The 14,901-nt window shown below is 31.8% G+C and overlaps 1 protein-coding gene across 1 annotated transcript in view; it reads left to right on the top strand.

Moving 5' to 3' along the window:
* The window catches only part of LOC6637873 (potassium voltage-gated channel subfamily KQT member 4), a 60,783-nt gene that overhangs the window by 26,933 nt on the left and 18,949 nt on the right, over positions 1-14,901 (top strand). The window lies entirely within an intron of this gene.

The raw sequence follows: 14,901 nt of genomic DNA, 5'->3' as shown, positions 1-14,901 counted from the left end.
TTGCAGACAGACATTTGATTGATGCCAAAGACTTAGGCAAAGATTTTAACAATTTAAAATAAACAAACGCAAAAACAAAAACAAACAAGCAACACCATAAAAAGCGACAAGAAATAAAGTTTTTGCCTAACATTAACAACAACAAAAGCGAAAAAAAACAACCTCAAATTAGCTCACTTAAAGTGATTCATGGTTCTGGCTGGGGGGGGGGAGGGCATTGATAACTTTTTGGCACGCCAACATCAAGACAAACACACACTTCAAACGCCCATCACACTATTATCCCCCCCAGCCTCTCCACCCATCACTTCCAGCAGTCATCATCATCAAGCAGCGGCATTATCATTGGCTCTAATCACACCTACACAAAATGAGGCGGGAAAGGCGTGGCTCTTAAAATCCTGCGACAAACCAAATGCGATTAGACCTAGTTGCATTTGGGCCATTTCTCTGTTACCTGTAATAAGCTGTGCAAATGAGTTTTCACAACTACACTATATAGTCTCCTCAGGTATTTCAGTTCATGGAATGAAAATGTATTGCAAATTATCATAAAATTTGGCCCCAATTTTGTTTACAAATCTTTAAAGGTCTACAAAATGTGTTGTCAAGTGTAGAGATTCTCTAGAGACATTTCAATAAGTTTTTAAGCCTGAATCTTTGTTTTTTTTTTCAAATATTAATGAATTCAAATACTTATGAAAAAAAAACTTGCTGACGTTTGAATACTCTTTTAAATTTTTATGGTTTTTCATCTCTTCTAAGCTCTAAATCAGCATTTGCCCATTTCAAAAAGTTAGTTATATTAAAAAGTTATGAATCGCCAGTTACTAGACTTATCCAAAAAACATAAAACTTTTGTAGCTTAACACTTTAAGGACCAGTGTTGGTAAACCATTTGTGTAGATCCATTTTAAATCCGGTCTGGAAAGGGTTTGGATATGGTTTGGATATGGTTTCCATATGGTTTGGAGATGGCTTTGATCTAGGCAGAAAACTAAACAGTCTCTTCTGCTCAAAAATCTGGAGAGTATTTCCTGAATTAGATAAATTTTATGATTCGAATCCTATATTCTAAATTCTATAAAGAACTAAAAAAGAGGTACTAAATGGCGACTCCAAAAAACAAGCAAAAAAATGAAATGTATAGAGGATTATTGTAGAGACCGAGAAAGCGATAGAGTATGAGCCTGAGAGCCTCTCTTCTCTGATTTAATTTGCCACGTTGCCATGGCATTTTAGTTTGATTAAAACCAAACTGTGTCGGGGGATATAATCCCTCGTACTTATCTGAACAATTGATATGCATATGTGACTGTCAAACACCTTGGCAACTTATCTTCCCCCTCCTTCCTCCTGTTTACACTCGACTTTTGCTTCCTTCAATCTCTATATACGCCCCGCCCTGCCCGCTCACATTTCATTTCATTTCATATCAGTCTCTGGGTGAGTATATAGGCCATGGCCATAAGACAGACGTTTGGCAGAGAGAAAATAAGTTTGTGTTTCATGATTGAAAAACTGAAAGGAACAAGTCTATGTCGCTTTTGCCTCTCTCGCTCACTCTGTTTTGATACTGTCAACAATTTCCCTTTTTTGCCTAGAAGTACATTTTGTCCTAGATCTCATTATTGCCAGCAAATTAATTGCAAAAGGCTTCGAGTGTCTCTACAAGTAGGAACGGTGCACGTCCAAGTTGGTTATGAATAATTCATTTTGCATATGTGACCAGCTCTGTTTTCCTTTCTCCCTCTACCGCACTTTCTCTCTGTCTCTATCATGCCTGTAGTAATTGTCTGTAATTAGCTACAATGCGAACCATCTCTCTCACTTGCTTAATAATTTAACACAAACATTCCAATCCAATCATCAACGATTGGCTAAATATACACAACGATATCATCATATTAGGATCATAAACCGGACAAACTTTTGGTCTAGGCAAATAAAATGAGTCTTATCAAATGGCAAACAAAATGACTAGGCAATGGGAAAGCCAACCCGAAAAATAAAACCCAACTGCTCATTCATAATCTTCTATATATAGAGAGAGATAATTTTTGCAATGTTTTTTTTTCGACTGTTCTTCGGAACTAATCCAATTACGTGCCATAGAAACAGTTACCAGTTAATTTTATTCAAGTGCCTGTTACTTTTCTAAACTGTTACTTTTAATAGTTAAACAGATTTTTAGAAGTGATAATATTTCTTAACATATGTATATGTAGCAATATTAGCACGAATATTATTCTCTAGGCCTAATCAACTAACATTTTAATTTTTGATATTTAATTATTTACTGAACTTTAAACAAAACAAAAAAAGCAATAAAAATTAAGAAATTTTAAAGAAAAAATTGATAATAAAAAAATTATTAAAAATTAAAAAAAAATATTTTAAAAATAACATATATAACAAATATTTATTGAGCTTAAAATAATAAAAATAACAAAAAACAATAAAAAATAGCAAAAGAAAAAAACTATAAATTAAAAAAAAAATAATGTTAAAAAAAACATTTAAAAAAGTTATTAAAAAAATAATGAAACAAAAAAAATTAAGACATATTAAAAAGAACTAATATTAAAAAATAAATCAAAAACAAAATTAAAAAAAAAAAACAATAAATATTCATTATTAAAAAATAATAAAACAATAAAAAAATAGTAAAAAAAACTAATAATTAAAAAAAAAATATGTCTCTTTTTAGAAATAATTTAAAAAGACAAAAAAAATTATAAAACAATGAAAATGGGTATAAAAAATTCTTTTCAAATTTATAAAAATAAAGCAATTAAAGTAACAATAAATAAGTTACATTAAAATAATGTCAATCATAATTTCTTTCTATTATATATGAAAAAACATAAAACTAAAATGCTGCTATAAATAAAATAAATGTTCAGACAATTTTTGTAGGTAATAAAATATAACATTTTTAAGATAAAAAGAAAAGTTCTGCAATGAATAAGTTTTGAAACATTTTTTTCGCATTCAAATTTACATTAAAATTTTTGCCAAATAAAAACTTTTTTTTTTTATTATTAAGTTACTTCCCAGCTTTTGCTAGACCGAAAAAATATTTTTTTTTTTATACAAATATTATATAATAGAATTAATTTTTAAAAACATTCGTTTCGTTTTTAATTATCTATTTATTTATCTTAGAGTTTTGTTCTCAAAAATTGTGTTTTCTTTTTAACATTTAATCATTCATAATTGCATGTCAAGTTTTTCAAGAATTTATTTAATTAAATAACTATAATTATGGTTGAGGTTTTTTCCAATATTTATTTGTAAAATTATTTAAATCATTAATGATGATCTATTTACCTATAAAAACAATTATACATTTAACAATATAAAAGAAAGCAAACTTTACTTAAACTTAATCAACTTCACTAAAATCTGGCTAAACATATTTGGTTATATGTAGTTATAATTGACTATATTTAGCCATAATTTATTTTCATAAAACAAGAGACTGGAATTAAACTAGTTTTAAGTGGATCTTGATGGCTTAACCAAGAAATTAAAAAGCAAGATATGAGCTTTTCCCTAGTCTTTCAGTCTATGTATTTATCTTTTTTTACTAATTTTTTTGAACTCAATGATCTTTATATGCATTCCGATTTGATATACACTCCATAGTCTATAGATTTCTTCCTCATTCATTCCTTAAACCGATTTTTATTAACATCAGCACGCGATCTGTACGTGCAATCAGTTTAATTGACTATAATAAAGTCTCAATCGGTGCATAATATTCCAAATAATGACATAAACACTTAATTTTATTTATAAACATTTTTAAGAACTTTTTTTGCAATTGATGACAAAGTTTTCTATTGTTTAACCATAAAGTTAAATAGTTTCTGTCCAAAGTTGAAAACCATCAAAAATTTAACATTTTTGCCATAACAAATTCATTTATTTCAGTCACATTTCAATAATTAATAACATTTATTGCACGGAAATGATAATTTCGACTATGTCATCATACTTTCACCACTGCCCTCCTCCCGACCCACCGCTACTCTTAGCTTCACTCCTGCACCCTTTAAAATGCATCAGTTTAATTGAACTACCGCTGAAATACAATCTGGGAGCGAAACAGATGTCGTTCTCAAATTGCAACAACGCCCCCCATTTTGCATTTGGTTGATCCAACCGCAAAAGCAAAGCCAATGATAGCGTAACCGATGAACCCTTCATGGGGGCGGCGTGGGTGGTGGCAGGGGGCGCTGGGGATGGATGGGTGAGCTGACCAAAAAGTGCAAATGTCGCATATTAAATTAACGCTGCCAACCAAGGCGAAAATTAGTTGAAGCGTGTAAAAAAAAAAGAGATAGAGAGAGGAGAAGAAAACAGCATAACAGCAAAATTGGTATTAAAAAATGAAATGCTTATCTGGCGCTGTCGTTGACAAGGAGGAGAAGAAGGAGGAAGAGCAGACGAAGGGAGGGAGAAGGTGTTGTGTCGGTAACAACGTTGGGAAATTTGATTCTATTTAGCTTCTCTTGTCGCTTAATAATCACTTGTCAACGCTGACACTATCAAACTTGTCAGTCAATTTTGGTGAAAAGAACAAATTTCTAAAGTCATTTCATTGCTAATTGTATACCCAGCAATTAGAGACTTAATGGGGTAGACTAGACTTTAGTTAGATATCAAACCTTGATCCTCAAAGCTTAAAGTTATTCATCTATTCAACTCTTAAGTACATTATTAAGTAAGTATATTAAGTATATTATTTATAACGTGAATAAACCATTTTTATGCTCCCCGAAATTAAGAAAATACTTGTGAACTCTTGCAGTAATTAAGATTTTGAGTTGATATATAAGTATAAGTATCATTACTTCAAGCGTTAAGTGTAATTACTTAAAGCTAATTGATATATAAGTAAAGTAAGTTAAATAAGTAAGTATCATTACATAAAGCTTTAAATTTAATTACTTAAAGCTATAAGAATTTATCAACATATGTATGAATGTAGGTACATACTCGTATAAATAAGTATTTAAGTAATGATAGATTGTAATAATTGAGTAAGTAATGATTTTTGCTTAAAGTCAACCCTAAATATATAGTTGACTGTAAGCAATATTTACATATACATATCTATTATACTGAAATCAGCTCAATTCATTCTGAAATACTTTTCGATTGAACTTCTTATCTCGTCCATTATCAAAGTATTTGAAAACTTAAAATGTAATTAGTGTTATAAAAATTTGCAAAAATAACTAAATTTATAATATTATTTGCATTGAATCAGATAAACTTTAAGCCAAGTAGCTGAGTCTTAAAGGTAACTCTTTCATTTCTAATGCTTTATTTTATTATTATTATTAAGGATCATTTTTAAGATGACCTTATGGGAAAATTATGGCAATTCATTTTTGATAAGAAAATTGATTAACATTGAAAATTGAGAGGGCAATCAAAATATTTAACATAATATTTGGACTTTTCATATATTGTTTCCATATATGCAATTGTTTTAATATATGTTTTACAAATTTAATTTTCATTAGTTTAATATATAAATTTTACTTTTACATAAGAAATAAAAATTTTAAATATTTGCTTTCATAGAATCAAATGTAAGACATATTATTAATTTCAACAAAAATTTGCTTTCCTCATTAGAATTTTTAGATGCTGAGTTTATAAAATGTACTTTCTATTTAAATAATTTTATATTTTATATGTTTGAAGTGGTATTAAATTTACTAATTAGTCTATTAAATAAAGGTTCTATAAGTCGTGCTTTACATGCATTAGAAATAGTTAATATTCTATTCTAAACACAACAAATATCTGTTCTATATAGGTTGTTATTTGCCTTTTTTTTACGTTTTAAAATATTTAAATATTTAAGTATATTAATTACAATAAGTTTATAAACTTTTTATTAGAAATGTGCTTGCTTATTTATTAATTCCAATTTCCTTTAGAAAATCATTTAATATTATTAAGTCTGTCTATTACTGAGTAACACAAAGGTCCTCATACAATATAAATTAAATTTATTTGTCTACGCTTTGAACGGTTTTATGGCCCCAAAAAAATTTATGATTCTATAGATATTTGTTGGACAAATATCACAGACAGACATTCATATTATGTATATATATGCATATATACGCTCAAATATATCTTATCAGACTTAAATATGCTTATAGAAAAAAAAGATATATCAAATGTTCAATGATCTTTTAGAACTCATTGTGAATGCAACAAACAAGAAATTACTCATACGCAAGGTTAACCACTTTTCAGACAAAGAACTTTTCTCTGTTGTGACACTAGCTTTACAAGTAAGAGTCATGTAATAATTTAAGCAAAAAAACACTGTCTAGACGTTTTCTCTAGGCTATGAAGCTATGAAAAAAAAAAAAGAAAATGTTGATGAAAAATTTCATTACATTTTCATAGCATGAATTTTCGTCTGTCTTGGTTTTTACTTGTTCTTGTTTACGTCGATTACACCAAAAATTTTTGTTCTTCATTTTTCGCTTGGTTGGTTGGGCAAATTTTTACGACTAGCATCTTAATTTTTTTGCATTTTTATATTAGATTTGACGCAATCGTTTTTCAAATTTCCCATTTTCCGCATCGTATCTTCAATATGTGTGTTTGTGTGTGTGCGTGTATGGATTATATTGGGCCTTTCCTTTGATATATACAATTCCATTCTTCCTCGATTAAATCTGTAAACAATGCCAAAATATAAGCTTTTGGGGGCCCCCATAAAACTGCTTTCATTAAATGAAAACCCCGAAAATAACAAACACACACACGCACACACACACTCACACACATTCACAGATAATATATAAATGTTTTCATTTCTATTTGGGGGGAATAAGATTTTTCTAATTACACAAAAACGCACATCGATCTTCATATAGAAGGGGGACTCAACTCAATTGAGGCAAATCAATGCGCATTTCTATACCCATCAGGCTTAGATTAACAAAGGGTATATTCACGTTTTTTAATAGCATTTGTTATTCTATTAAGGATGTAGACCTTTTTCTTCAATCTCCGACTTTGAGATGTTCTAGGACGATTAAAAAGAAAATCTTAATTAAATCAAATTTGGTGATAACAAAACTTAACAAAACTCTTTCCAGCATTTGTAGTTACTATTTTCGAATTTTGGAACAATTATCTTGGCCAATGTGGTGATATTTTAAAAACAATCTAATCAAATAGTTAAGTAATTTAAGGTTTTTTATGTTTATAAGATTTATTTATCTCAAGCCTGCTATAAGCCAGGTTTGATTTTCAAAAAAGATTGAATAATCGAAAATTTTTTCCTGCATTTACCTTTCCGTTTTGTACTTGCTGAAAAAAGCGCAAATAACTTGGGCGGTCATAAAAAACTTCTCTTCTATTGACTATAGGGTATCCAATAATCGTTGCCTTAGCTTTTTTCAATAATATTTTTTTTGTTATTCTATCGAAAGTAATAACTCTATAAGAACAACAAAACATGACTTATGGGGCAGTATATTAATGTCATAAGACATAAGACGAGAAAAATTTTATTGACAAATGGCTTATTCAACTGTTGTTGTTATTGTTGTTGTTGTTGTGCTGTTATTCTTGTCCACCTGAACCATTCAGTTAAGCTTGGGGGATGTTATTTAGGTAAGGGTACAAGTCACACATAAATTGATTATTATTTTCTCGAGTTTTTGCTTAATTTAAGAAATACATACTTATATATACACAAAGCAAGAGAAATGCATGACAGTAACAAAGTGTGACGATTCCTGGCACCCAGAAAAACAGACGTAGAGACAGACAGACAGACTGACTGACTGACTGATTGATGGATTTGCCCATTAAATCTGTTTGACTTATTGAACGGGCCAAAATCGTGCAAAACAAATAAACAAAATCCGCAAATTTTCAAATAGTATTAAGCGATATTAAAGTAAGCAAATTGTAAAATTTGGGCAAAGGTCAAGAATTTTTAACCCTCTACTGCATGACCAAAGAAAGAATAAAGAAAAAAAAAATTTTTATGTAAATATGTGTTTATTTAGGTAAAGATAATATATATTTGGACTTTTTTTTTTTTTGGGGGGCATAGTTTGGGGAAAAAAAAATTAAGCCATATATGGCTTTCTATGCATTTAGCGCTTTTTAGAGTTTGCCATATATGGCTTTCTATGCAATTAGGTGAAAGTTGGTAAAACAGTTTCTTTTGTCATTATAGCATAGAAATACATTGCATTTCTCACAAAAAGTGTATGAGCGGAAAGAACAATTGTTTTGGCAGAGTTGCCTTTGCTTTTTCCATGTGGGAAAATGCCCAATATTGTCCACCCGAACAGAATTCAAGGGAATTTCCTGGTGTTTTCTTCTGCTGGTAGAAGGAGTACCTTCCCTGCTTCTAGCCGGGGATGAAGTTGGAGTCATCGCAGGACGTCCGCGCTTCTTCATTTTTCCTGCCTTGACCAGGTGCTCAGCTATTAAAAGCTTGAAGTCGAAGAGTCCCATGTATTGATCTGACTTACGACGCCATAAAATCCATGAATTAACCACGCACATATCAATCATATGAAAAAAAATTTTTTTATACCACTTTCTTGAACGCAAAAAACAAAATTTTTGAAGCCCCACTTGTGAGGCTTTGCTGGATTATACTGTTTTAAGTGGTGACGGCACTTCGTAGGAATAATTTGCTCATCTACCACCAAATGTTCTTCCTTAGGTACGAGCAGTAATTGATTACGGATTTTGTCTAGCACCGGTCGAATCTTGAATAGCTTGTCAAACCCGGCTTCACCTGCCAACTTCATATCGTCATTATTGTTGAAGTGAAGAAAATGTTTTATAGTTTCCCATCTGTTGCAACTCATGGTGCCATGTATAAATTCTTGACCAAGAGTCGTATTCCAATAGAGTCTTGAAGATGGTAATTGCACTAACGACATGTATATGACCATGCTGATAAATTGCTCTACTTCATTTCGAGTAATATTAGTAATATTAATAAATAGGCCCTTATATCAACTTGGAGTGCATATAGATTTGACTGATCAACCAAGAAATTCATCAGATCGTTGTTAAAAAAAAAATTAAAAAAGTCTGCCGGTGACTCTAGTTCACTGCTACAAGTTGGAAGATTGATATTTCCTTCAAATGGAAAGTTCTCATCCGAATACAGTGGCAAGTGACCAGTTTTCCATATCGGTGCTCTTGTCTTTTTTGACATTGGCTTTGGCTTTGCTTTCGAAGAGCACGGCCTTTCACAATCGGAACTACTCTCATCGGTCTCCGAAATATAAACATCTTCCTCTAGGAATTTTTTATTTTCAACAACTTCGTCTTCAGAATCGGCTGTGTTGTCGTCTTCACTTAAAAGCGGATTATCGATATCATCCACGTATTGCAAAGTACCGTAAAATGATTGTGCATTCATTTCTGAAAAAAATTCCATATGTACATAGAATATATATGTATATCATGCACGCGTTACTGCATGTAGAGCCATATATGGCTTCCGCAGTTTTTTGCGTGAATTAGTACTTGTGATGCTTACCTATGCTCAAATTATTTATTTTTATAAAAGAAAACTTTATATTCTTTACAAAAATAAATAGTTTTCAGCCACAAAAGTGTTTTTTAGTAGAGCAAATTAAGTTTTAAATTTAGCAAAATTCACTTTCGTTCATCTGCTTGAGACGCTTGCACAAAACTGATTGAAACTTGCGATAAGGCAACACAAAAAACCTCAGCAAAGAGAATAACTGATAACAAACGGTAAACCTAAGTACCGTTTCACAAAAAAATAAAAATTATTGAAAGTGAGAAGCCATATATGGCTTTGTATGCGGTAGAGGATTAATAGCAAAAATTTCCAAAAACAAAAATCAAAAATGTAAAATTAATCAATTATCATATAGTATTCTGACTATATTTCCAGGCAAATTCAAAAGAATTAATTTCCTTGAAAATATAAAAAAAATTATTGTTGTCTGTAAAATTAATTTATGGGCCAGTTTAAATTTTATATCTGCTGCTATGGTTTATATATAGACATTCAGTTTACTTAATAGTCTTGTAAATCAAAAAAAAAAAAAAAATAACAAAATTAGCTATATAGATTTAGATATTTTTAGCACACATTTGTGTTGATCAAATTTAATGGTTGAACGATTAACCAAATATTAGGAAAAATAGTGTCTGTATACCAATCAATTTTTATTTGAATTGTGCACATAACTTTCGCATGTAACAGAATGCATTGCGTTTTATTAAAATTTCATATTCGTCGACATTTGATGTTTATATGCCATATGCATATATTTTATTAAATTATTTCAGCAACGTCATAATCAAATCTACATATGTAAATTGAACTCCTTCCTCAGAGTCAGACTTAATGCTATGCTTGAGTTTGTTTTACCCTTACAGAAGTATGGAAAGTTAGATTCACTTCTAAGAGAAGACAGAAACCTTTTAGACTCTACTCTAATTTAAGCAAAAAAACTATGAATATATGTATGTAGCACCAATTGGGAGACTTTAAGGTTGTTATTCTGTGAAAAAATACTTTCATTACTTTATGCGGTATTAATTTTAAAGAAAACACTAATGGACATCCATAAAAAATATCTATATACTTTTCTACTTCTGTTATTGCAAAAGTAATTGAATTTTCTACCATTATGGCGACTGTTTTGAGTAATATCTATTTTCATTTCAATTGTTGCTCTAAATTTTTAAGCAAAAGATTGAATGAAAATGTTATTTCTTGGTTCGATAACTGAAATAAATATCTAATAGAGAGTTACATGAATGATAGATATTATCTAAGCAAACCCTGTAAAAATTTTAGAATGATCGTTTTTCGAAAAGTCAAGATCGCTAAGAAAAAATTGCATAAGAACAATATTATAAAATACAGTGAAACCTCGATATAACGAACTTCGTTATAACGAAAAACCCAATATAACGAATTTTTTGTTAAGTCCCTTGAAAGGACTAAGGTTTTACATTTCAGTACCTATAGCGAATCAATAGATATAACGAATAATTTTGCGATCCCCCTCAGATTCGTTATATCGAGGTTTCACTGTACATGTATGTATTTATTCGATTTATTAAATAAAATTAGAAACATATAAACGCATTTATAAGATTTTAAGTTTTTTACAACTTTTTGCAGAAAAGTGAAAAAGTACTTTTAAGAAAGTCAGTTTTTTTATTAGTTAATTTCATTAGTTAATAGTCTGAATCAGTTTTAAAAAGTAATGTTTGAATTAATATTTTAAAAATTTTTTGTGCGGCGTTCATTTTTATACCCTTGCAAAAAGGGTATATTAATTTTGGTCAAAAGTGTGCAACGCATAGAAGGAAGCATTTCCGACCATATAAAGTATATATATTCTTGATCAGCACGACGAGACGAGTTCAAATCGCCATGTCCGTCCGTCCGTCCGTCCGTCCGTCCGTCCGTCCGTCCGTCCGTCTGTCCGTCTGTCCGTCCGTCTGGATCAACGCAAACTCCTCCTAGACCGTAAGAGCTACAGAGTTGAAATTTTGCATGTAGGCTTGTATATTTTGCAGGCGTTGTATATCTCGGATTCAGCCGGATCGGATCACTATATCATATAGCTCCCATACAAATGGCAAAGTCACGAACAGTGACTTTTCTTAATAACTTCGTTATTTTCTGAGCTATGATCATGAAATTTAATACTGTTGAGTTAATTACACATATAAACGACTATGCCAAATTTGATCAAGATCGGGTGACTATATCATATAGCTCCCATAGGAACGATCTTTCGAAAACAGTGACTTTTGTCAATAACTTCGTTACTTTTGACGCGATTGCTTTCAAATTAAACATTTGTTAGTTTAATATATCTGTTAATGACTGTTTTGAATTTGATAAAGATCGGGTGACTATATCATATAGCTCCCATAGGAACGATCTTTCGAAAACAGTGACTTTTGTCAATAACTTCGTTACTTTTGACGCGATTGCTTTCAAATTAAACATTTGTTAGTTTAATATATCTGTTAATGACTGTGCCAAATTTGATTAAGATCGGGCGACTATATCATATAGCTTCCATAGAAACAATCGGTGGTGAACAGTGACTTTGATCAATATCTTCGTTATTTTCTAAGCCGTTTTTTCGCAAATATTAGACCTTTTACACAAAAAACTTGCAAGGGTATACAAACTTTGACGCGGTCAAAGTTAGCCCCGGCCCTCTGGTTTTATATTAATAGTACAATTCCTGTAAAGATTCCAAGTACAGACACCTCTCATGTTAAGTGGAGATTCAATTCGAAAATTATGAAATTTAGATAACATTTCTAATGATTTCTGAAAGTTAGTTAACCTTTAAGAAATGATTTAGACTTGAAAGACTGAACAAATTTTTAATGATATTATTATTAAATCTACAAATATTGACAAAAATTAATTTTGAGATCATGGATAGTTCTCCACAAAATGTTGCCTATGGGCAACACAGATCCCTAATGAGCTAAAATTTGAAAACTGGAATCCACTCATAAACTTCAAAAACCAAAATAGACTTATAAACGATCTTATAAAATACAAATTTCACTTTTATAGTCAAAATGCCATAGGTAGTGTATCAAAAATGCGGCGAGGCTAGAATGAATGTTTATCTATTGCCATTTTTGTTATTCCAAAGCTTATTGCAAAAAAAGGAATAGCACAAGAATAAGCAAATAAAAATGCAGAATTTGTTAGTTTTTTTCTGTTTTTTTTTTCTTTTTTGAAATGGAGCAGCATCAAAATGGTATGTCTTGTACAAATCAAATTTGTAACAGTCGCCTTAGTTCAGCCCCTACCCCATGCCAGCACTTCACCCTCGCCACCCACCGTTTCCCCCCACAACTAGCCACCCAACTGCCCACCCACCTGCTCAAGCATGACACAGTGCTGCCATCTGTTTCAGTCAAATTTGTTGTTGTTGCTGCTGCTGTCTGATGGCTGCATTGCACATGTTGGCTGCCATTTGATGGATAAAAGGCTGGAGGGGGTGGTTGTAAAAAGCTTCGCTGGCCACCCCACTAGCCCCTTCTGTAATTTGAAAGCTTGCATGGCCAAACAATAATCAGCTGTACAACCTAAAAAGCTTTAGCAGTAAAAAAAAAAAAACAAAACAAATGCTGCGCAGTTTTCAAGAAAACCAAACAAACATATGTAGGCCCCCCTCACTCACCCTTCCCTAACTTTATATAGACCCACCCCCCCGTCCCCACACGTACCCCTTTTGCAATAATGTCTGTATGTACGTGTTTTGCGTGTGTAAATTGAACAATAACAGACAACAAAGCACAGCTGTGTGTGAGAGCTTAACAAATTGTGGCTCTCTGTAGCACTTTGCTCTCCCACCTTTGCTCTCGCTCTCTCATTGGCTCTTGCTCTCTCAAGCTAGTTTACTCTCATTCGTGAATTTATTGCGCACCTTTCAAGCTGTCAGCGTAGAAAAGCAAAGTGAAACCCCATCGAGTTGTGACAACAAATGAGGAAAAATTGTAATATGTATATGTAATATGTAGCAAGGTTACAACTAAATTTATAAAATATATTTAAATTTAACACCCCCATCCCCAACACAGTTTTCAATTGTCAAATGCCAATCAATATTACATGGCCAACAGGGGGAAGAGGTTTTCATAGTGGGTACTTACTGTGGCATGACCGTTGACTTTATAACTGGTTTTTAGCGACTGTCATACAGAAGCGCACTTGAGGGGCCCAAAAGAGCGCCCAAAAATTTGACAGCTGGCACACGCACGCCATGTCAAGTGCATATAGAGATGGAAAAGAAAAACATAATAACAAAAAATATACAACAAGGCAAGGTCATTGTAAATGTTGATGCTATATTTATTTTCTAGTGAGCCAGAAACCTAAAAACGCAAAGAATATTCTTATTTCTTTTTTTTTTTTTGAACAAATTTCGTAATTGACTAGCACAAACACACACAAACAGACATACACAAATACAATTACGTATTTATTTTAATTTGGGCAAGGTCATTCAAAAAAAATTCAAACAAATTTACATGACAGAGTAAATTGAAACATTCGTATTTGAGGGGCGTCAAAAATTCAAATCAGCAACCTTTGCTTAGTTAATTAACCATAAAAATTCTTTATTAATTTAGTTGGCAATTTGTTTTTGTACAAATTTGTTTAACTCTAAAACTAAATTCAAAATTTTATTTAATTTTTTTTTCTGTTTTTGTGGGGTAGGATGTTTATATTAATGGCTTGAACAGATGGAAAACTTGGCAAAAAGGAATATTTCATATTTGTGACCCAACCGCGTGAAAACCCCAAACCGCTCCTGTACGAGTGCGCATGTCGAGCTATAGCGACCTACACATACACACATAGACAGGCCAGAATCTCATATACATCCACTTACATACACACACACACATAAACACCACCACCATCAAACATTCAAACGGTGTGTGATTGTTGGAGTTGGCGCGGTTCTCAGTGGGTTTTTTTTTTAGTTGAACATTTGAATGCATTGCGAGCGGACCACGGCAACAACGAAGACGAAGAAGAAGCTGAAGGCTGAAGAAGGCAGAGGTGGAACAGCAACAACAACACCAACAACTAGAGAAAGAGCATTGGAAAAAACGCAACAACAACAACAACAGCAGCAGCAACTATAACAACAAAGATAGCCACTAGCTTTTGGCCTGGCTTTTGGTACTTGGGGACTTACTGGACAACAGAGTGGTGGAGCCCCTGCCTGATATACGCATTTTTTGGTTTCTTTGTTTCGAATTTAACAACAACAACAAAAAACAAAATCAAGGCAACAGCAGCAACAACAACAACTACAACTAAGTGCGCAA

This window comes from Drosophila willistoni (genome assembly GCF_018902025.1).
Source record: "Drosophila willistoni isolate 14030-0811.24 chromosome 2L unlocalized genomic scaffold, UCI_dwil_1.1 Seg72.1, whole genome shotgun sequence".
NCBI classification, from domain to species: domain Eukaryota; kingdom Metazoa; phylum Arthropoda; class Insecta; order Diptera; family Drosophilidae; genus Drosophila; species Drosophila willistoni.
Note: the sequence above shows the minus strand (reverse complement) of the source record. Positions and strands in the feature narration are given on the sequence as shown.